At 43.8% G+C, this 21,135-nt stretch overlaps 1 protein-coding gene across 46 annotated transcripts in view; it reads left to right on the top strand.

Annotated features, from left to right (window-relative positions):
• The window catches only part of LOC141575151 (uncharacterized), a 188,902-nt gene that overhangs the window by 30,566 nt on the left and 137,201 nt on the right, over positions 1 to 21,135 (top strand). The window contains exons 15-16 of one of the 46 annotated variants that reach the window (XM_074353723.1): positions 5,621 to 5,768; positions 7,756 to 7,840. The exons of the other annotated variants lie outside the window; for them this stretch is intronic. The gene's annotated coding sequence lies outside the window, so the exon portion shown is untranslated. The remainder of the gene's footprint in view (positions 1 to 5,620; positions 5,769 to 7,755; positions 7,841 to 21,135) is intronic. 46 annotated transcript variants of the gene reach the window in all.

Here is a 21,135-nt window from a genome sequence, read left to right as displayed (position 1 = left end):
ACGCTGAATCCTGAGGTGCAGAATGAGGCGCTGGTTGAGCTGGGGGTGGAGCCAGTGTCTCCTGCTTCCCAGGTCCAGCACCTGCACGGCTCAGGCCCTCTCTCCCTGCCTGACAACCACCATGCCAATTAAGGACAACAGAAACACTGCCAGGGGCTTCCAAATGAGCTCCTTACGCAGGGAAAGGCGTGTCACGGAGTATGGGGCACAGCAGGGAAAGATTCGTCCTCACTTTATCCCTGTGATTAAGTCAACGGACCCACTTTGCCTTGGAAGTTCAGACGAGCTCTTCTGGGCTGCCTACCCCCCCATCTTCTGCTCTGTTTCCCTGTGTATCTATCGAGATGTCCCTTGGGCAAAGAGGGTGAAATGCCTTTGCCGGGAGGTGGTCCCCCTTTGCTGGGGAGATTGTGAGAATCTGTGTCCCCCCGGCCTACGGCCTCGGGCCTTGACTCTGGAGAGGGCTCATGGCGGTCCCACAGGTGACGGTCGGAGGACCTGGCACGTGCTGCCGGGCCCATTGTGGAGGAGGTGTTCTGCGATTATCTGTGAGTCTAAAATCAGATTCTACTTTCTGGTTTTTGGTAAGTTGGAGGAGAAGATGCCAGAGAATTGATAAAAACATAGTCCAGACCAGTCCTGTGAGTGACAGGCACAGGGGACCCGAGTCCCACCTGCTTGTGGTGCCTGGCGGGCTCTGGATGAATTTTCACTTCCTCCCTGGACATACCTCTGTGGCTTAAGGAAGGGGCGAGGCATGTCGTGGCGATGACCTGTACTTGTCCTCGCAGGGCCCTGTGATCTACACGGCTTTCTTCCCTTCTGCTTCTTGTAGATGAGTTGGCAGATGTAGTGGTCTGGGCAAAGCTGAGAGCACAGTTGCCAGCACCGTGCCACTCCCAGGCTGGCTCCATTCCCGTCACCTGTCACCTCCTGCTCAGTCCCCAGGTGTCAGTCAATGTAGGTGCATCGGTGCAACGTAAGCAGGGACCACCATCTACCCCTGCACAGAATGGTGGGTGAGCAGTGGAAGCCTGGAGCCCTGCCTCAGCCCCCTGGCCAGTGCCTCCTCTTTTGTCACAGGAGGCACTGGTGACATGTTTGCTCAGCAACTGCTTTGCTCTGAGTCTGCAGACCCACCAGAGTATGCCAGCTTGTCATTGCCTTTTGAAGTGTGTCCTTGGGATTTGGCGGAGTAGCTGGTTGTGTGCTTAGCCCATAGTGGTTGACACAGTCACCATTGTTTACCCAGAACCTCGTGTACCAGGCATGGCTCTCGGCATCAAAATACAGCAGCGCATTAAACCTCCCTCCTGGTGGGTCTGTCTGTTTTGGTACCGTAAGGGCTCAGCCAGCATCTGAACGTCAGTGAGATAACGCGGCCAGTGAGCTCGGGTCAAGTACGCTCTCCTCCAGTCACTTTTACTCCATTGTTGCTTTTACTATTCCACAGTCATTACTTTTTTAAACAATGCTTTCGTGCAGGAACAGAGCCTAATTCTCTCCTGTTACTCTTGGTGGGAGTGAGTAAAATTGTCCAGCTTGAAATGTGACCACATTTTGTAGCTCAAAAGCTGTCTACATGCATCTAGGTGAAGTTTAGGTTTGGGGCGCTGACCACGTTGGGGTCCCCCGGCAGCGCTCCTCGCCTTAGGCCCCTGCCTTCCCTGGAACAATAGGTGAGGGTGGGTCTCACCGTCCCCTCGTCCCTGTCTTCACCAAACTCACGTAAATTCTTGTAATTGCTGTCAGTTATTTTTGTTCTCATGTGTTTCTAATTTTCGCTGTTCCTCTTTTCCTTTTCCTATTTCCCTTTCTATCTTGTACTGCCCTGTGAGCATGTTGTTGCGTCTGAAAAGTGGACTGCGCACACCCTGCATTGGAAATAGCCAGATTGTCCTCCGTGCTGTCCCCATCGCTTTAAAAAGCAAAAACCTTAACAGTTGCCTTGATCCATATATTATCCTAGTCATCTTTTTATTTTCTAGATTTTTGGAATTTTTGCTTTGTTAGCACATCACCCACTGGTGTTTGATACCTGTTAAAATCTTTGCTTTGAGGAACCAGTTTGGTCCTCCTTATATTTGGTGACAAATGCGTCCTTACTAAATTTGTTTGATTGTTTTGAAGAAGCGAGATGCGAATTGAATTAGGCGGCTACTGAGGGATTTTTTCATGGAGTATTTAAACTTTGAAAGTCAAAATCTGCAGCATCTTCCTTTATTCTGACTTTCACACAAACGTGCTTAGCACGCGGTTCCGGGCTGTCGCTGTGTGACGTGCGTGACGGAGCTTCCTGGCCGGTGGTCACTGGTGAGAAAGTGGCAGGCTCGGAGATGAGCAGCTGCAGGGGATGCTGTTGGAGGAAGCAGTCACCGGTTTTATGTTTTTTGTTTTTTGTTTTTGCATTCAACTTCCCCGTGCCATTTACTATACTTTGCCTTCATAGAGAGGCAGGAGCAGGTCTAAACTCCATGCCACTCTTATTTTCCCTTTACGAGGCTGGTTTTTCTGAGTATCAGAACAACATGGCCTTCTCCTAAGTAGCTGGCTCACTTGGATCTGGTGGACACAGGGACCGCTAAAGGGGACCGTAGCTTCCTCTCTGCTCCAGCCAGTGGGCATTCAGAGCCGGGTCTGTGGTTTGCCTCAGCAGCCATGCAGGCCTCCCTGTACCAGCCTTTACTATTAACCCATGTTGGTAGTAAATAGCTGACTCCGTGTCTGTTGCAGCTGACGTCCACCACTGACGGCCGTGTCGTTAGTTTGCGGTAGTGAGTCTCCAACACCCCAGTCAGCTGTGAAGTGACCTTGCATTCTCACCCACACCCTGGTTCATCTCACCCGGGGAAAGGGTTTGGCCACCACCGTCATGCTGGCCATGAGACCTTGTTTCTCCTTTCATGCCCTGGTCAAATTGTGGACACTTCATCCTTCACTGACTTGGTCTCGCTTGAGACATGCCAGACATTCTGAAAGAGTCCATTACATTCTGGGGGGGAACAGAACAGAAGTAAGAGTAGCAAGTAGGGGTCTAGGCTATCTGGGTTGGAAAATGCAGGCTGGGATCTGTGAAGGCTGGGCTGTGCCTTGGACACAGGCCTTTCCCGTGGCTCCCGATAGCCCAGGGGTCGGAGTGAGAACAGCCTTGCCTGGGTTCCCCCATCCTCATCTGCTCACTGGCAGGTGTGTCTGCTAATTCGGAACTGCCCCAAACCTCGGGACCTTCAAAGTTCAGACCACAGGAGAACCTTGAGTCCCTTCTCCTGGGCCTCCTTTGTGAGAATCCAGTGCCTTCTGAGGTGACCAGCGGCAGGGGATGCCTCCCCCTCCAGGGAGCTCTCTTCGGAGGACTGTGAAGCACTGTACCTTGCTATGAGCTTGTGGGGTTCCATCCGTGGTCCTTGCAGAACCAGACTTGAGACTGGCTTAGCGATAGAAATGACAGGACTGATTCCAGGGCAGGGCCGGGGGGAGGAACAGGGGAAATTTAATGTGACCTCAAACACCTAGGTGGGTTCTGGGTCTGTTACTAAAATCGGGAGCCTGGGAGGTACCTGCCAGGAATCGAACTCTAAAGTAAATGGTGGACATGAGTCATTTTTAAGATTCCATTTTTCATCCAAGTTAGGACTTCAAAGAGGCACTCGGGTCTATGGCCCTGGGGCTCAGGTGAAGGAGCCGGACCACAGATACACGTTGGGAGTCGTCATTCTTAGCTGGTGTTCACAGCCGTGCAGGTGGATGAGCTCATCTCGAGAGGTGCAGACTGAGGCTTAGGCGGCGCAGGGCTGTGCCTGGGTTGGAGGAAAGCCCAGACCATGCAGCTTTGGTGTGTCAGTCAGTGGCGTTTGGGAATTTCAGAGCAATGGCATTTATACTTAAGGGTCCTGGGGGTGGGCAGGGCCACCCAGGAAGAAATCTGAAGGGAGGGTTTTGGCCACGCGTGCGCGCCTTGGGATGATGCAGAGGCTGCAGGGTCCGGGAGGGGAATCTCCTCGGAAGCTGGAGTCGGAGTGGGGAGTGGGGAGAAGGTAGTCACACTCACCTGTGAGGGAGGGACAGATTCCTAGGGAGTCTCCACCCTAGCGGACTCTCTTTCCCACGAACAAAAGGCCAGCAGACAGAAGATTTGAGGTGAGAAGGGACGGGCGCTGGGAGAGGAGCCAAAGTGGAAAATGGTGGTTGGACAGTTCTGGAATAGTCTCCCTGCAAAGTAGAGTTAAAAAAACCCAGACTCTTAAGAACATTGATAGTGACGTTGGAGGAGATAGTTCTTTTTCTGGCCTCCTAAAGGTAAGGCATGTATCCGGGGATACACAGAAGAATCGGGCAGTCAAGTCCGGGGGCTTGACCCTTACCAGGGGGAACAATGCAAATTTAAAGGGGGAGAAGGGCAGCGGAGGGAAACTAGCCAGGCCTCGTGTCAGGTACCAGTCGGCCGCACTACTTGCGTGTTGCATTCACATCCATGTCTCCCAGGTGGGCGGTGGCAGCCCCCTTTTGCAGATTGGGAAGCCTTCTCAGAGGGGTTAAGGGATTGGTCCGTTTAGCGGCTAGTCAATGCTGTAGCAGGATTCAAGCAGGGCCTTGTCAGACTTCAAGGGCATGTTCTAACTACTAATTCCGGTACTTCCCTGTTGTACCTGGATTGGTGAATTGGGTCAGTTTTGGAGCCTTTCACAAAAAGTACGATTTAAGTGCCTCAGGAGTGTTTCACAAAGCTCAGTGTTCTTTAATGGTTCAGAAGCACCGCAGTGATTTTCGCCCCACAGAGGTAAGGTCTTACTCCTTTGACGCTGACGTGGTTGCAAATGAATTACAGGTGCAAAACCAGACTTAGCAGCTTCTGAAGGGAAACTCTCCAGTTCTCCCTTGATAGGCTTTCTTCCACGGGATGTAACCTGCTGCAGCGTAGATCTGAGCTTACCATATTTAGTGAGGGTTTGATATCCAAATTTAGCAAAGAAGGGTCAAATGGAGAAAATCGACGTTAACAATTTATTTTGGGGTTTCATTAGACAAGATGCACTATCGCTTAATGGCCCATATAACGTATGTAATTGAATACAGAATATTGCATTCCTTACTTTCTAATGAGAGCTCTCTTGCAACGTAAGGTTGTCTGCTTTGGAACTTCAGCTCAGCCACTAGGGCGCCTGTCAGTGTGTTGGTGTGATTGTATTTACACAGTGCATGTAATCTGGGCTTCCTCAGCCCCAAACACTCCAGTGCAGAATCATAGGCTGTAGCCATCACTTAGTTATACAATTACTTCTACAACTATATGATACAAAAAAAAAAAAAAAGAGAGAGAGAGAGAGATTGCCTTTATCAAAATTCCTTTGATTTTAACTGCAAACTGTTGTTGAGCAGCTCTGGTTTCCTTTGGATATGAATATGTACATTTCTTTGCATGTAACTTGGATTTTAGACTAGAACACCAACCTCTTGCTTTCCATGAGCCACAAAACTCATAGCCAAATGACATACGTATGAAACATTTTATTCTTTTCTTCTGAGACAGAATCCTTGAATCTGGGACTTGGGCTGTGATTTTGCTTTTTGCTCTTCCCACCCCTCTTGATGTCTCACTCCTTTTTCCCACATGGCATCCAAGAGGTCATGGTCTCCGAGGAGCAGGTGGACAAACACCAGTTGGTCGCCAAGCAGTCCTGCTGTAGAGGGAGCCCAGCCAAGAGCTAAAGGACATCATCGGAGAGGGCTTCCTTGAAGAAATGGGCTCTACATTCAGTTATGAGGACAGAGTAAGAGTCAGCAATGAGAAGGAATCAAGAGGGTAACTCAGGTGGCAGGAGCAGCCCGGGTAGAGGCCTGGAGGCTTGTGGGGTGGGGACTCGGGGAGAGTGCACTGTGTGGTCCAGGGTGGAGGGTGCCCCTGCTTGGGAGGACCCTGGAGTGGGCCTAGGGATGGAGGGTTTTGGAGGAGCTTGGTTTTTTACTAGAACTGACACAGAAGAGGCAGTGAAGTGTGTCAGCAGAAAGTGACCCTCAGGAGAGGTACTCCTGGTTTTGTTTCTGATGTTCTCCAGAAAGAAGGGGTCGGGGTGGGCGAGAGCAGCTCTGCCCGTCCCTTTGAGACCCACCCCTTCATTCATTTATTCATAACACATGCAATTCTGAGTGTCCAGGGGAGAGAGGGTGGACTCACAGTAGTAAACAAAATGTATTGCTTCTTGAGAGCTTAGCAGTTTCCGAAGTTTTCTTAGCGTAGAATGTTCTAGGAACACAGCAGGGGCACCTAACCCAAAGTGCAGAGGTTCGAGGGAAGGAAGGCTTCCTTGACAAACTGTCAAAATGAGCCTGGAGGCAAGTGGGAAGTAGCAGCAGGTCGGGGGCACCTGAAGTCATTGGAGACCTGGGTACTGTGTTGAAGCTGGGCGAGCAGGGTCGGGGGTGGGGCTAGAACTCTACCAGGGAGCCTCTGAAGGGTTTGAAGTGGGGGTGATGTAATCAAATTTGTGCTTTGGGAAGGCTGTCCTGGCTGTGTGTGTGTGTGTGTGTGTGTGAAGCGGGGAAGAGGGGGAGATTGCCAGCAACTGGGAGGGTCATTAGAAGACCATTGACAGGCTGGGGGGCCACCAGTGGGAGAGGGGCGTCGGGGCTACTTGGGGACGGCAGGGGCAGTGTGGATGCCGGATTTCCTCATGGGGTGGGCTTATTAATGGGGACCCCCTAACGGCACCTTGTGGCTGGAAGAAAACGGATGCAGCCAGGTGGATTTTTCTCTTCTTCCCTGCCTTGTGTGATGATCTTAGCTCAGCCAACATTTGGAACAGAAGAGCTAAGTTTCAGGGTAGTCCAGGACTTTGTTGAGCTCGTTCGGGTGAGATCTGATAGGATTTAGGCTTGTGTTGAGATCTGCATGTTCACTTAGCTAGAAACGTCCCATCTTTTGGATTTCCATAGGGGTATTTATTCTTGATAAAGATTGCTTTCTTGGTGAGAGGAAATTTAATACAGCTGCTGTCTTTCTCAAAAAAAAATCTTATCATTTAAGAAATTTAATATTCAAAAGAATAGCAAAATTTAAAAATGATAAATAAGGCTTTGGTGTAGTTTCTTTGGTTTCTGAGTTAATGTACAGTTAGAACCTTTGCATTACTTAAATAGCACATCCTTGTCAGTATTTAAAGAGCTGTTAGTGAGCGCCCCAGGCCCCACTTTTCAAAGCTTCATTAAATCTTGCTCTGAAATAGTGAAGTCATAAAGTTCTTGTTGGCAGAAGCCAAACAGTTGATTTATAATTTGCAGCATAGCACCCTTTATAAAATAATAATAGGTTCAAAATTAAGAAAGTGGAAGGTAATTGATTTTTTTAAAGCTGAAACATAAACTCTCTTGTGTTAATTTTGCAACTGGAAATTTTGAAAAGAAAAATCCTACTGTAATATCATCTAAGTGGAATTCATATATGTCTATCACGTTTGCAATGTAACTGTGCAGTGGTTTTTGAAGACAGGACAATTCCAGCTGAGATACTGGCAGTGATGCTTGTTGGTTTTCAATGGAATACCCTAAATATGCCTTCTTAGCTTTATTCTTTTCTTTTCTGTTCTCTCTCTCTCTGTCTTTTATTTATTTATTTTTTTGTAGTGAGAGGGCTCAGTATTGCTTTGCCAGCATGATTTTGGGGCAATATGGGGGCAGATATCGTGCACAAGCAGTGAGATATTTCCATGCATTTTACTTTCCGGACATCACCATGGAACATGTGGGGGTTTGTGCCTGCAGGCCGAGATGCTTCATGACTCCTTGGTCCATCACCGTTATGTCTTGGAGCTGCTCCAGTCAGTGAATGACTTTCTGTGACTTGGAGGTAAGGTGATCTGATGCAGATGATCAGATGTGTAACTAAGTACTGTTACTTGAAATAGAAAACCTATCAAAAATGGCTCTAAAATACAGGATGAAGGAGGAGAATTGGCTGAGCTGCTTGCATGGGGAATATTCTCAGGTTACTCCCTCATTGTGTCTACTGTCACTCCCCACCCCCCCAGCCCTGCACGGCAGTCATGCTGAAGCAAGCATGCACTTTCTCAGAAACGCGCTGAATTTCCTTGTGCCTCTGTTGGTTTTTCTTTTTTTTTTGAAAGCACATCTTGCCCTTTGCTTAAATGCCATCCCTGCCTAGTCACCTCTTACACTCATTCTTCTGGACCTCGTCCATACATAGCTGCTGAATGGATGAACAGAATGTAGTATCTCCATGAAGTGGAACATTATTCAGACGTAAGAGTGAATAAAAAAGAAAAAATAAATAAAGGGGAATATGAAAAAGGCCACCTGCTCTGGGAAGTCCACCCTGACTGCTCAACCCGCCCTTTTCCCTTTGAAACCCAATCACTTATGCTCCTCTCTACTCTTTTTGATAGTACTTACCAACTTCTAATAAACTTTAACACTTTCAAAAAAAAAAAAAGAGAGAAATGCTCATACCACTTCAACATGGACGAGCCTTGATAACAGCACGTTAAGTGAAAGGAAGCAGACACAAACGGCCACATATTGTTGACTTGAGTGATCTGAAATGCTCAGAATAGGCACATGCAGAGGCAGAGAGCAGGTGATCGTTGCAAGGGGCTGGGTGGAGAGGGGTTGGGGTGTGACTGCTTGTGGCAGGGGTGTTCTTCTGGGGTGATGAAGTGTTCTGGAAATAGATGGTGGTGAGGGCTGCACAAACGTGAGTGTGCAGAAGACTGCTGAGCGCTGTCTCTGGGAGTGCCTGTGGTTGGGGGCGGCTTTATTTTGTTCTCATCCGTGAAGAGTCATCTTGTGCTGAGGCCATTCTACTCCTGTGAGTGGTGAGGCTCAGAGACTTTGCAGAGTCATGTGTTATTTTACCCCTTGCTGAGTGTAAGCAAAAAATTTTTAAGCCTGAGAATGTGCTCCATCTGCAGAAATGTCTTTCAGTTTTGCATGGTGTAAAAATCTTGAGAGATTTTTAATCGTTTAGGAGAGCCTGTGGGGGGAAACCGCCCGTGAAGCCTGGGTGACACTGGGAAGAGCCGTGCTTCCATCTCTGACAGGGGTGGGGGATTCACCCCCGTTCAGGCAGTGAAGGGCCCAGACCCGTGAGCGGAGTTGACAATCGTGAATATTTACGTGTATCCGCTGCTTCATCTTGGATATTAATTTCAAGCTGAGTCAGTTTGTGGCGGCAGCCTCATCCTACATCAGGAATCTATAGTATCTGCTCTTTGAGGTGAAGACCTGACAGACTTGATTATTTAACAGTCTCCCTTGAATTGATATCTCAGATTCCTCTGTCAATTGTAATACAGCAGAAATATAGACGTCCTTTAATGCCGATGTGTCCTGGAGCAGGTTTAGTCTCTGTGCCTCAGTGGCCTTACCTGCGGGTGGGGAAGATGATAACAGTGCTTCCCTCAGAGGGGCTGGTGAGGGGAGAGTGAGGAGCACAAAGGGAGGACTTACATGAAATGCTCATGAATGACAAAATTTAGTGCTCTCAGCCTGGTGAGGCCTCAGGGGCCGAGATGGCCGAACAGAGCAGTCCTAGCCGGAGCTCGATCCGTGTTGGCAGCTGTTATGATCAGTATCACCACTGTGGGTTATCAGGCAGTTTTAAGACTTGGTAATAGGAATTCATGAATAATGTTAAAAGATTAGACAACTCAGATCCGGTTTACATAGTTCTCAAGATTTCCTATGAGAAATGGATATTTTTCCCCCATCTTTAATCTGATTTGAGTTTCTAAAAAAATTCTGCATTCCTCCATCTTTTTTATTTAATTCTCCATTTCTTGAAAAAAAAGTCTTTAAATGGAGTTACTGGTGTCTGAACTGAGGTTCTCATGCATGCTGAGCACATACTCTCTCAAGTGAGGTATAATCTCCACCCTGATTTTTTTTAAACTTTTCTTTCTTAGTATTCAGAGGTTAGAGGCCTCTAATTCTTTTTCTGGAGACATGTCCATGAACCTGTAAATCTATAATTAGTGGACAAAATTTGGTTTATGAAAAAATTCTATAAAACTTTCTGCAATCCATTCAAAAGGAAATGCTCATTGACATAAAATGTTTCTCCTTTATGGTGATTTCTAATTTTTTGTCTGCCTTAACTTATTAAAAGTAATCCTCATCATCATAATGACCAAGCTTGCTCTGAGTGGACACCTCCCTAAGGCTAAAATGCTTTCCTCATGTTTTACCTCATAGCAGGTGTTTAAGGGTAGGTATCAGTGTCTCCTTTTTTGCAGCTGAGGGATTGAGATATGGGGCAGCTTGTCCAAAATCTCACACAGCTGGCGCTGGCAGACTCAGGGCTGGAACCCAGGCTGCACAGGATGCTTTCTCAATGGCTCCTCTGATCAGCCCCGTGTTGAGTGGTTTCCCGAACTCCTGTGAGTCCATAAATGAACGATTTTAGTGGTCTCAGTTTGATGAAGCCTTCAAAGGAGAGACACCAGTGAGAATGTGAGACAGAGTGGCATAAATTGAAATTGTACGTTTTCACAAATGTTGCATTCTCAGGCAATGAATTAAAAAGTTTATTTTTTTTTATTTTAGTGCCCTATAAACACTAAAACAAAACATTAAAAATGATTATAGTGTAAAATAGGAGTGGGCTTTGAAAGTCCAACCATTGCTAATGATGTTGCTTGTTTTTCTCTAGTGGTGCTTATTGACAGAAAAATTTACAAAGACTGAATTGGTTCTATGTAGTCTTAGTATGGAGGAAAGTTTTGTCAGTGAATATTGTAAGTAAAATCTTTACTCTTTTCTTTCCTGATGATGAATATGTAAGTTGTTTTCATGGCTTAAGTACATTTCCTCATTTGTGAAATTTGAGTGATGCCGTTTACCTTGTTTGACTGTGAGATGTAGACGCCTTGTATACGAAGCACCCAAGAGCTGCTTAGTAAAAATATGCTGTCACAAGGACAGATAGTTTAGAAGGATTAACTCTGAATACTAAAGAGGGTGGCTTGTTTCTGATGCATATTCAATATGCATATATATGAATATATGAATATGGCTTAAAGTAACAAGTATTCAGTGTTTTGTGTGTGTGTGCAGTATGAAGGTTTAATGAAATCTGTATCATTCTAGTGAGACAGGGACTAGTTAAATCACCTTAAGCAGACGGCCTTGAAGATTACTTACACAGAATGTGTTGTTACAACTCAGAATTCATGTTGCCGTGTAACCATCCACTCAGACATTTAAATTCGTAGAAATCTGACCAGAACTATTAAGTGTAGAAAAATCCACATTGAACATTTTAAGGGAATAAGCTTCTTTCTTTTGTGATTAAAGAAATTTTGATTTATTTTTCTGCATGCTTAATAGGTTTTAAAATATCAAAACATTGATTTGACATGTCACTTTTTTTAATAGAATAAAGCTCATGCTGTTTTAATGTGCAAATAAATGTTTTTGTATTTCAATACACCTGTATGATTTCCTGGCTCTTTGAGAAGTATTTTGCAAGATACTTAGATTACCTACTGTTGGAAAAATACACACGTGACTTTTATGAATAGAGGTCTAGTACAGATCTGTTGGTTTTTGCTACAGTGCATGACATGAGGCCTAAGAGAGAGAGCTTTGCTGCTGATTGCCGGAAGGACAGATCCCAGATCTCAGTCTCCCCTCCTGTAAAATGAAGTGGCTGGACTGGATTATTTCCTCTTCTAGGATGAGTTTCCATGAGCCTGTGTCTTTTGTTTATATTCAAGAGTATTAGCAATGTCAGATTAAATACTGAATACCCCTCCCTTCCCCGAAGCAAACTGCAGTATGTGCTACATAAGCTTTTAGTTATCTGATTCTTGTTTCTGATTCAACAGGCAATTTTTGTGTTGCATCTTTCCCGGCAACCTGGAAGGTCTTTTTAGCCATAGGAGGCGCTGTTGCACCTTCATACAGTCTTAATTTTCCTGTTTGTAAAAGACTTAACAATTATTTTTTTGCTTTGATTCCTTTGCTTAGTGCTTCAGAATAGCACAATGTCCATTATGTCTGTCTACCTGGAAAAATTATTCTGCTTATATCTTTGTTTTATTCTGTCACCTCGCTGTGAACATTTCAGACTTGCTGTGCAAACAATGGCAAAATCGGTCTTTTATTCCGGTGTTAGCAACCAGTGAGCCGGGATTTTATAAAGCAGCTAGAAGCGGCCTCTTGAGCACCATAAAGCTGAAAAGTGTACTGAGTTCCCTGAGTATTGACCCAGCCGCTGTGTGTCATTTGGTGGGAGGTGATTTTGTACATAGAAGAAGGGGTGTATTGATTTGACTTGTGTTTGCATGCACGCGCTGCCACTGAGCCACGTGAGCCTGAGTCAGTTTGTTCTGAGTTTCTCCCTCGTCTGTGAGATGGGGATGCTCGTATCTGCTTTGCAGAATTGTGAGAATTAGAAATTATGTAAATTGTTTAGCACAGTGGGAATGTCAAAGGGCTCATAAAGTTTAGCTCCTGTTTTGTATGAAGCCATCATTTTACAGTCTTTGGCAATTACTAAGAAACAGGAAAATAAGAAAAGCTGGTTTTATATTGAAAGATATTTGAGGAGGTTCCATAGTTCCTATACCCATTATTTAGCATCAGCAAAGTCAGGACCGTTACACAGTCGCCCTGAACCAATGTTAAGCCACAGAATTTTTTGGTACTTCATATATATTGGGGCTTAAGTGGACCCAATACTTATACCCATGTTTTCTACAGCAGCCAACTGAGAGATGACACAGAAGAACAGACAGGCGATAAATGTCTCCTTTATTACTGATGAAGCCACGTTCTCCATAAAATTCAGGGCTGTGGGAAAATGCGTGTCATGATACTGTGTCCCAGAATTATAGACTCAGCAGTCCCAGTTAGCTCTGGGACACAGCGAGCCTTCCCTTAAGATGATCTGCCCCATCCTGCACAGGGCTTCCCTGCCATGGAGCTAAGCATCCCGGGTGCTTCCGAAGGGTGGCCAACACTGGAGGGAAAGGAAAGGTTTCATATGCCCTGCTTGTCTCTCCGGACTCACACCTCAATCTGTTATTGGGAAGAGTGCTAGCCGTTGGCCAGGGGTCAGGTGTGTGAAGGGGGAAGCACTCTCCATGGACCAGAGGAGTGTGGAGGAGGCATCCCTTCTCTCAGTTTAAACAGGTGGTGAGATGCAAGAGAAGTGTGCTCCCCAAGAGTTGATAAGAGGGGAAATAAGGATTTCCTTTGGGACTCAGACTAGCCATGAAACACAGAAGATGATTAGTAGGGAGACTTGTAAATCACTTTCTTATTAAATTCACATTTGTTGAGCACCAAACATGTGCTACATTCTTTTCTGAGCGTTTTACAGAAATGAATCCTTCAATCTTCACAACAAGTGAGTAAGGGAGATTTCATTGTTATCCCAGGTTTACAATGTGGAAATTGAGGCACGGAGAGAGTAAGTAAGTTGGCCAAGGTCACAGAGCTAGTAAGTGGCAGAGCTGGTATTTAAACCCTGGCTGTCTGGTTTCCAGGCTCCCAGGGATGGGCTTTGGGTGTTTAGAGGTATCTGCATCCCTGGATCTCTGTACCTCTGTGCATCACTTAGCCCAGAAAGGACAGGGGAAGGAGAGTTACACAGGTGCTCACAGACGTGTCTCAGCCACTGTCCACGGACAGTGCACCGTGATTGGCGTTAAATGTCTTCTGGGCAGCAGATCTGTTCGTATAACAGAAATTTAGTCCATTGAGTTAATCTAGAAACCCTTCCTGCTCTGCTTCAGTCCATGGTTGCCATGTGACTGCCTGCCCGTGATTGGGCCGTTGAGGAGAATCTGTACTCATAGTTGAACTCTGATATTTCAGTCTGGTTCGTAGTTTCACATCTCCTGTTACATTAATAAATTTAATTTCTGGTTTTCTTGCATCAGTCTCTCATGAGTTTGGTTAATGTGACATCAGTCCATGGGAGCCCAGAGTTGCTGACGGTATATATTCTGAGCACATTGTGGCACTTCTACCCGTGCGGACCTGGGTGGAAGATTTCCGCCTTCCGCACTGATTTCCCCGAACATCAGGGTCCTCTCCCACCCCCGGATGTGAGGCTGGGAGCTCTCAGAGTAGGCCAGTCAGAGGCCAAGTCCACCAATCAGAAAATGATGAAGTCCTTGGAAGTGGGTTTAATAGAAAAAAAAGGCTTCCAGGTAGTCCGATGGGCTGTTCGAGTCCATTTGGTGAAAAGCTATCCACTGTTTCTGGTTGAGCTGCTTCTTTGCTGTTGAAAAGTCTGGATTACATGGAGGGATTTTAAAAAGCAGAAAGGTGTGATTTCATGTGGTACATCCACACCGGTGAGAAGTCATGGATGACCGCCTGTGTGAGGCATAGAGTCTTACAAACTTCATAAAACAGCTTTAAAAGCTCTGCCATCTGAGTGCACTTCATATGGGGTCCAATTCATGACTGGGCATGCTGAGAGGGCAAATAATTGATAATGGCCGAAAGGACACGGAGGCATCAAAAAGGTCTCAGTCATGTTCCCTGTTTAAAGGATGTGGCACAATGTAATATATTTGAGCTGGGTCTTCACTGAACAGTTTTGAGTGTTTTCTGGGACTCCCCAGTGCACCAAGTTTCCGTACAGCTGGGGGTCCCCTCAGTGCAGCTCTGTCAGCGCTCATCCTGGGATGACGTGATGTCACGGGGAGCAGGACGGTCAGCGTCCCTGGCTCCTCCAAGCTCCGTTTCTTCATCCGCAATGCTGGGTTTCTCTTCGGTGTCTCCTTATTAGGGTTGCTGAGAATCACACTTGATGGTTGTCAGGGGCGATTTGTGGTTGTCTCTGTGATTGTCATATAGTGAATATTTGATAGAAACTCTTGTTTTTTATTAAAATTATGGCTCGTAGATTGCAGTGGTTTTTAGTCTGCATTTACTCTTTTTATAAATTTATTCTTATTTTTAAATAAGCACTTATTTTTATTTATTTTTATGAAGGTAATGGGGACTGAAGCCAACAGATTGTGCATGCTAAGCAGGTGTTCTACAACTGAGTAATACAAACCCTCCTTGTCTGAACTTAAAAATAAATATTTCAATACACAAAATAGCTCTTAAACACCATCATGGGACCTATTTTCTGTATAGACAATTGAATACATATGCTATTTCAATAAGAATAAATGTTGTTGGGACATACTTTCTGAATCTGTTTATGTGTTTAAAAACGATCATAGGTAGTGATAAACACGAGTCTTGGATCCACTACTTAGGGTCTGTTTTGACATCATCGAAAATTATATTCTACAGAGAAGGCTAATTGGGTCTCGTTGATATTTGGATGATTTAGCAGATGATGAAGGCTTTCAAAAGCTGACAGTTTTGTATTTTAAACTAACTACAAAGTTATCTTCTATAAATTGGAAGTCCTCAGCTTGTGAATTGCGCAGTAATTCAGTGTGTACATGTCTGTGTCTCTGTGAACGTGTGTGTGTGTGTGTGTGATTTCAGGAAGGTAGAAATAAGTTCCATATAGCCTTCTGATACCTTTCTCTTCCAGTTCAAGTTGTAGGCATATATTTATACAAATAAATTGATACTCTTTTGTCATTTGGCATATTGGTGGGAATAAAAGGTTCTCATACTTGTTTCAGAAGGGTTGGGGAGAATGAGCTTAGAAAATAGGAGGAGATAGAGGCAGGAAGGTTCTTTACACTTTGTGCAGGATGAGAAACAGTAGCTTTTCTTTTTTCTACTAAAGCAAACTGGCACTGAATTGTAACATACTATTACTCAGAATTGCCTTTCTGATCAGATACGAGTGCCTCGGATTTTTCAAGGCAACAAGAATGATGAAATGTGTTTTAGCAGTTATCTTTAAATGTAGTTTTATTTTTTAAGTAAAAGGCTATAGCCTGTTATTTCTTCCAGCGTTACAAGAAGTTCCCATTGATCCAGGTACATGAAAATTGTGCTTAGTTTCTTCGGGTTATTGTTTTTCTTTTTTTTAAGTGCTTGTTTCATTGTGGTGTGAATGAATGTTTAAAATTTCTGGATTTTGATGTTTAGAACATGCTGATTTATCAGAACTGTTAAAAACCTGATTGTTGTTTGGTCCTCGTTTGGTGGGGCAACCTATTGATTTCTGTTGTCTTTTAAAGAGGAAAATGCTTCCTCTAGCCTGTAGATCATTAAGTGAATGGTTTGCAGTGTGCCTTTAAAATTCTTTGAATGCATTGAGCATGTTTGTCCAGTGAATTTTGAATTGACTCATAGTACTGACTTTGTTTGATTCTGTGGCTTTTGCTCCTCTCCACATGAATTTGAATTCTCTGTTGCATTTTGTATACGTGTTCTTAACAGGGGAAGAAATTTTGCATTTTTTACATAGGTGGGTTTTCCTATCCCCTCTGAATGCCTTCTGTAATTGATACAGCGAAAATCTGTTATTGCAGTGCTTAATTATTTCATAAACTATTTTTTGGCTTAATCAGAAACAATGACAAAGAATGATAATAAAAAACATGAAAACCTTCCTTCCTTTGAAGAATAGAAATGAGGTGGTCAGGCCCACGCGTGCTTTGTACCTGACACCCTTAATTTCATGTCATTGTGTATCATGATTCGGAGATGGAGTTGCTTCATGTTTGTAGATTTTTGTTTTAACATTTGTGTTGAATTCATTCTCTAGGCTGATGTTTCCTGTTGCGTTTGTGGAAAGTGTAGATCAAGGGAAACAGATGCTACGTTTTGTATTCAGGAGGCCTGAGTTGCTGAAGAGTATAGAGTAGAGGGTGGGCTGAGGAACAGAGTGACACTCCCTCACCTCCAGGCTGAATTTGATGAAAAATGAAAACAATTAGGTGCATAGGAATTTATTTGACCAATAGAAGTCAGAGGGCCCAGGCTGTCTAGTTATGCGCAATGGAAAGTACTGAATTCACCTGCAGAATTAGGTGATTTACCAAGTAGAAGCAGCTTAGAGCAATCAGAAAAATTAGTTCTATGATGAGATATAAAAAGAATATAATATCTATTGTTTCTGAAACTTTTCTCCGTTAAGTTGTGTAGAGCTAAAATTAAGTTCCAAGCACCAGGAGTTAAGAGTCTGGGTGGTTCTGTGGGATAGTTATTCAGGGATGTGTCTAGACCCTGCTGGAATGGCCGAAGCTGGCAGGAAAAGACCCAGAGCCAGGATTTGTCATCCTAGGGTGTTCTCCATAATGGTTGCATGTGATAGCCCATGATTGGGTTAACAAATTTAACAGACACCAGACGCACGTCAACTTTAAGAAGAAAAAGTGTGCTTAGTAACTGCTTTCAAGCAATCACCTGTGCATCCTCACTCCTGTCTCCTTGCCATAAAAAGCAGAGACAATGCCTTGCTTGCATATTTGAGGTTTTAGATAGCACTCTGTTCATTGCACAGCAATGACCCAGGCCCTCAGCTATAAATGCTGGTCGTGCGTGCTGTTAGATAGTCTATTATCCCCAAAACACGGACCTGGCTGGACTGGTGTTCTGCTTTGTAATGAATATCTAAAGAATTTATCTTGTTCCCCTCTCCCCATGACTCCCCTAAAGGTAAACTAAGCCTTTTTACTCATTGTGGATTCTACAATCTCTGTCTCATCCTGTCTTTCCCCAAGTTCCTGTTTACTATCACACAACTGTTAAAGACTATTTTCTTTGATTATACACAATAAATATGGGAGCATTTTAGAGGCTCTTGGAGTTGGCTCCCTACTCCCTCTCGCTTTCTTTCCTTTTTCCACAGTCTTGAGTCATTCATTCCATGTCGGTAAGACTTATGCCAGCCAGAACCCACAGTTCCAGGTGAGAAGGATGCAGACTTTATCTCTCCTACCCGAGGGAGAGAGAGAAGAGAATTGAGATCTGCTCCCCCGTGGTCCCTTCCTGCCCCAGGGCCACTCCAGTTCACCTGCAGCCTTCTGGCCTCTGCTCTCAGGGCCTCTGTCCCAAGACTGACATCAGCCTTTTTTTCCCTTGTCAATATTTCCTGTGCCTTTCAGACGTTGGTCTCTTCTCTGCAATTCCACCCTGGCAGATATGATGGTGGTCAGCGTGCTGGTGGGCAGTCATTTGGGGACTCCCAGGAGCCATTCTGATTCTCCTGAGTCTCTCATTCGGGGTTACAAAACTGTCGAGAACCGGAGGAAGCCCATTCACGTGAGGTCAACACAGTATTACATCACTTTCATTTTATTTTTGAATTTTCAGTGGAGAAATTATTTGTAACAAACTGTTCCAGATTTTCGGCCGCCTACTTTCCTCACCACTATTACCTTGTTGGCTCTGGTGCTTGTTTAAAGAACCAGGTTTCTTCTCTGGTCATTTCTAGCAGCTGGGCTTGCCGAATCCTTGATCTGCATTTGAAGCAGAATGCTTCTTCGTGATGTCAAACTGATTTTCCTTGTCATGTCTTAATATTTTGTGTACACTCAGCAACTGTTTCAAGTGAAATGCTCTTGTCCAATTTCGGTTAACTCACATTTGCTGAACTCCTGCTTTCATGCTGAGGTCAGTTTCTTCTTCCTGTAATAAAATTTAGCAATTTGCATTTACTATGGGAAGGTACTGGCCCGAGGTGCTCTCGTTCTTAACAGTTTTAATAACAATTCACCCATTAAAATGTACAGTGGTTTGTACTCTATGCCCAGAATTGTGCATCCCATTCAATCTTAGAACGTTTTCATCCCCCCAGCAGGAAGCTCCTTATGCATAAGCAGACATCCCCGTCTTCCCCATCCTCCCACAGCCCCAGGGAGCCACTTTTCTCTCTCTGTGGGTTTGCCTCTGCTGGAAATTTCATGTAAATCGTGTTACTTCATGTAAGTGGAAGCATCTATTGTGACTGACTTCTTTCACCCTGAGTAACGTTTTCAAAATATGTCCACGTTGTGGCCTGGGTCAGTACTCTATGCTTTGCTATTGCTGAATAATATTCCTCTGTATGGCTGGGCCCCTCTGTTTACCCATTCATCACGTGATAGGCATTTGTGTTGTTTCTGCTTTTTGGCTGTGATGAGTAATGGCACCGTGAATATTCCTGTAGGAGTTTTTATGTGAACATTTGTTTTCAGTTCTCTTACGTGTGTGCCCAGGAAGCAAAATTGCCTGGTCATTCAGAAACCAAATGTTCAACTCTCTAAGGACCTGCCAGGCATTCTTCCAAAGTGGCCAGTCTGTGTTACATCCTCAGCAGCAACGGCTGCGACCTCTGCATCTTCTGTGTCCTCATTAGTGCTTGTTACTCTTTTTTTGATTATAACCTATTGTAGTGAGTGTGAAGCGGTTTCTCCTAGTGGTTTTGACTTGATTTCCCTTACAGCTAATGATATTGAACATCATTCTATGTGCTTATTGGTCATTTGTATATTTTCCTTTATAAATATTTTTCAGATCCTCTATTCATTTTTTAATTGAGTTGCCTTTTTATTGTTGAGTTGTAGGAGGTTCTTTTTTTTTTTTTTTTTTTTGGTAGATACAAATTCCTTATCAGATAAATGATTTGAAAAAATTTCTGCTGTGTGTTGTTTTATCACTTTCTGGATGGTGTCCTTTGAAGCAAAGTTTTAAAATTTGATAAACTCTAATTTATCTCTGTTTTCTTTTTCCTTGTGCTTTTGGGGTAATATTTAATATCTGAGGTATTTTATTTAAACTTTTATATATAAAATAACTTAATTATTAGGACCGTTCTAGGAGACGGGTTCTGTTGCTGTCCCCAGTCTATGGATAGGATACTGGGATGCAGAAAATTTCACTGACTTATCAGTGTCAAAGCTACCCAGTGCTGTGGGAGTTCAGACCCTCATGTTTGTCCCCAGCATCTGTGCTTTTCACCACCATGCTCCACTCCTTCCTGGAATCGTTAATGAAAAGTCTTTACTTTTTTGATTTCTTGTTAGTTTTTGTTTTTCTCATTGGGGCCTCATCTCCTCATTTTCCTTAAAGAGATCAGTGTAGGTTTATTTTAGGTCTCATGTAGGCAGAAGCATTGCTATTAGTTAACTTCTTTATTACTCACTCCCCAGTGATGGCTGTTGCTAATTGACCTAATGAAGTCTTGCTTTAGTCTTTCCTTCTCATGACACTAACAACAGAGTCATGAGTTACAGAATGCTTAAAGAAGAAAGTACTTGATTGATTTTATTTTGCTACCCAATCAAACCAATCAAATAAAAACCCCAGAGTTGACACAGACGGTAAGTCCTCCAAAATAGGGTCACTGTCTTCCTTGTGTTTCATTAGTTTGGTCACAGTGTCTGGATAGTGCCTTGCTGTCCAGCAGTTTTCTTAGGATACAGTGCTCGTGAATCATTGTAAGGACAGAATTTTGACAACAGACTGTGCTGTTCATTTCACGAGGGAAAAGTTAATATAGAAATACTGCTCAGATCTATTTTAAAATTAAGCTTGGAATTTTGAGAAGTGTTCAAGAAACCATACAAAGATCTTTTTCACTAATTTTAGATCTATCTTAGACACATTATGGTTACATAGCAGAGTACCTTATCAAGTAGATTTGACAAGAGGTGTGTATTATTGATTATTTGTTTTAGTTGAAATATTCTACCTGGGATAAAATATTCAGTGCCCATAAATGAACAAATATATTTGTATTTCTATGCAACATGGGAGCAGACTTCATATGTTTCTATATAATATATATGACTGTGTGTTTTAATCTGTCTTTCAGTGTTTTTATAGTTTTTCAGCAATGTTGTAACTTTAGAATTCTTCTAAGAAAATCACGCCAGATTCTAGTGCAGTTTGTACTGTGTATCCTGTCTTATGAATGGGATTGCACTGTCCCCACAGGGAGGAATTTCCTCTTCTATTGAGTTAGTATCAGAGTTAAAGGAACTGTGATTTCTAGGCCTTTGCTCTCCATGTGTTTGCAGTTGGCTGTCAATCGCGATTTTCCCTTTCTTGAGTTTTCATTGTTCAATTAGAATTTTTGAAAATAACTATTAATATGTTGCATCGGTCTCCCTAGAAACTTGATGTGTTTGTGCTTTTCAGTTTTCAATTTATGAAAAATGAAAATACACACTTGTTTTTAAGTAGTCCTTTTTCACTAGATATTTGGTTACCTCTTTATAGTTAAAATATTTTTTTCCCAATGAATGAATCGGTGTGCAT

Source organism: Camelus bactrianus, chromosome 26, assembly GCF_048773025.1.
Source record: "Camelus bactrianus isolate YW-2024 breed Bactrian camel chromosome 26, ASM4877302v1, whole genome shotgun sequence".
Taxonomy (NCBI): domain Eukaryota; kingdom Metazoa; phylum Chordata; class Mammalia; order Artiodactyla; family Camelidae; genus Camelus; species Camelus bactrianus.
Note: the sequence above shows the minus strand (reverse complement) of the source record. Positions and strands in the feature narration are given on the sequence as shown.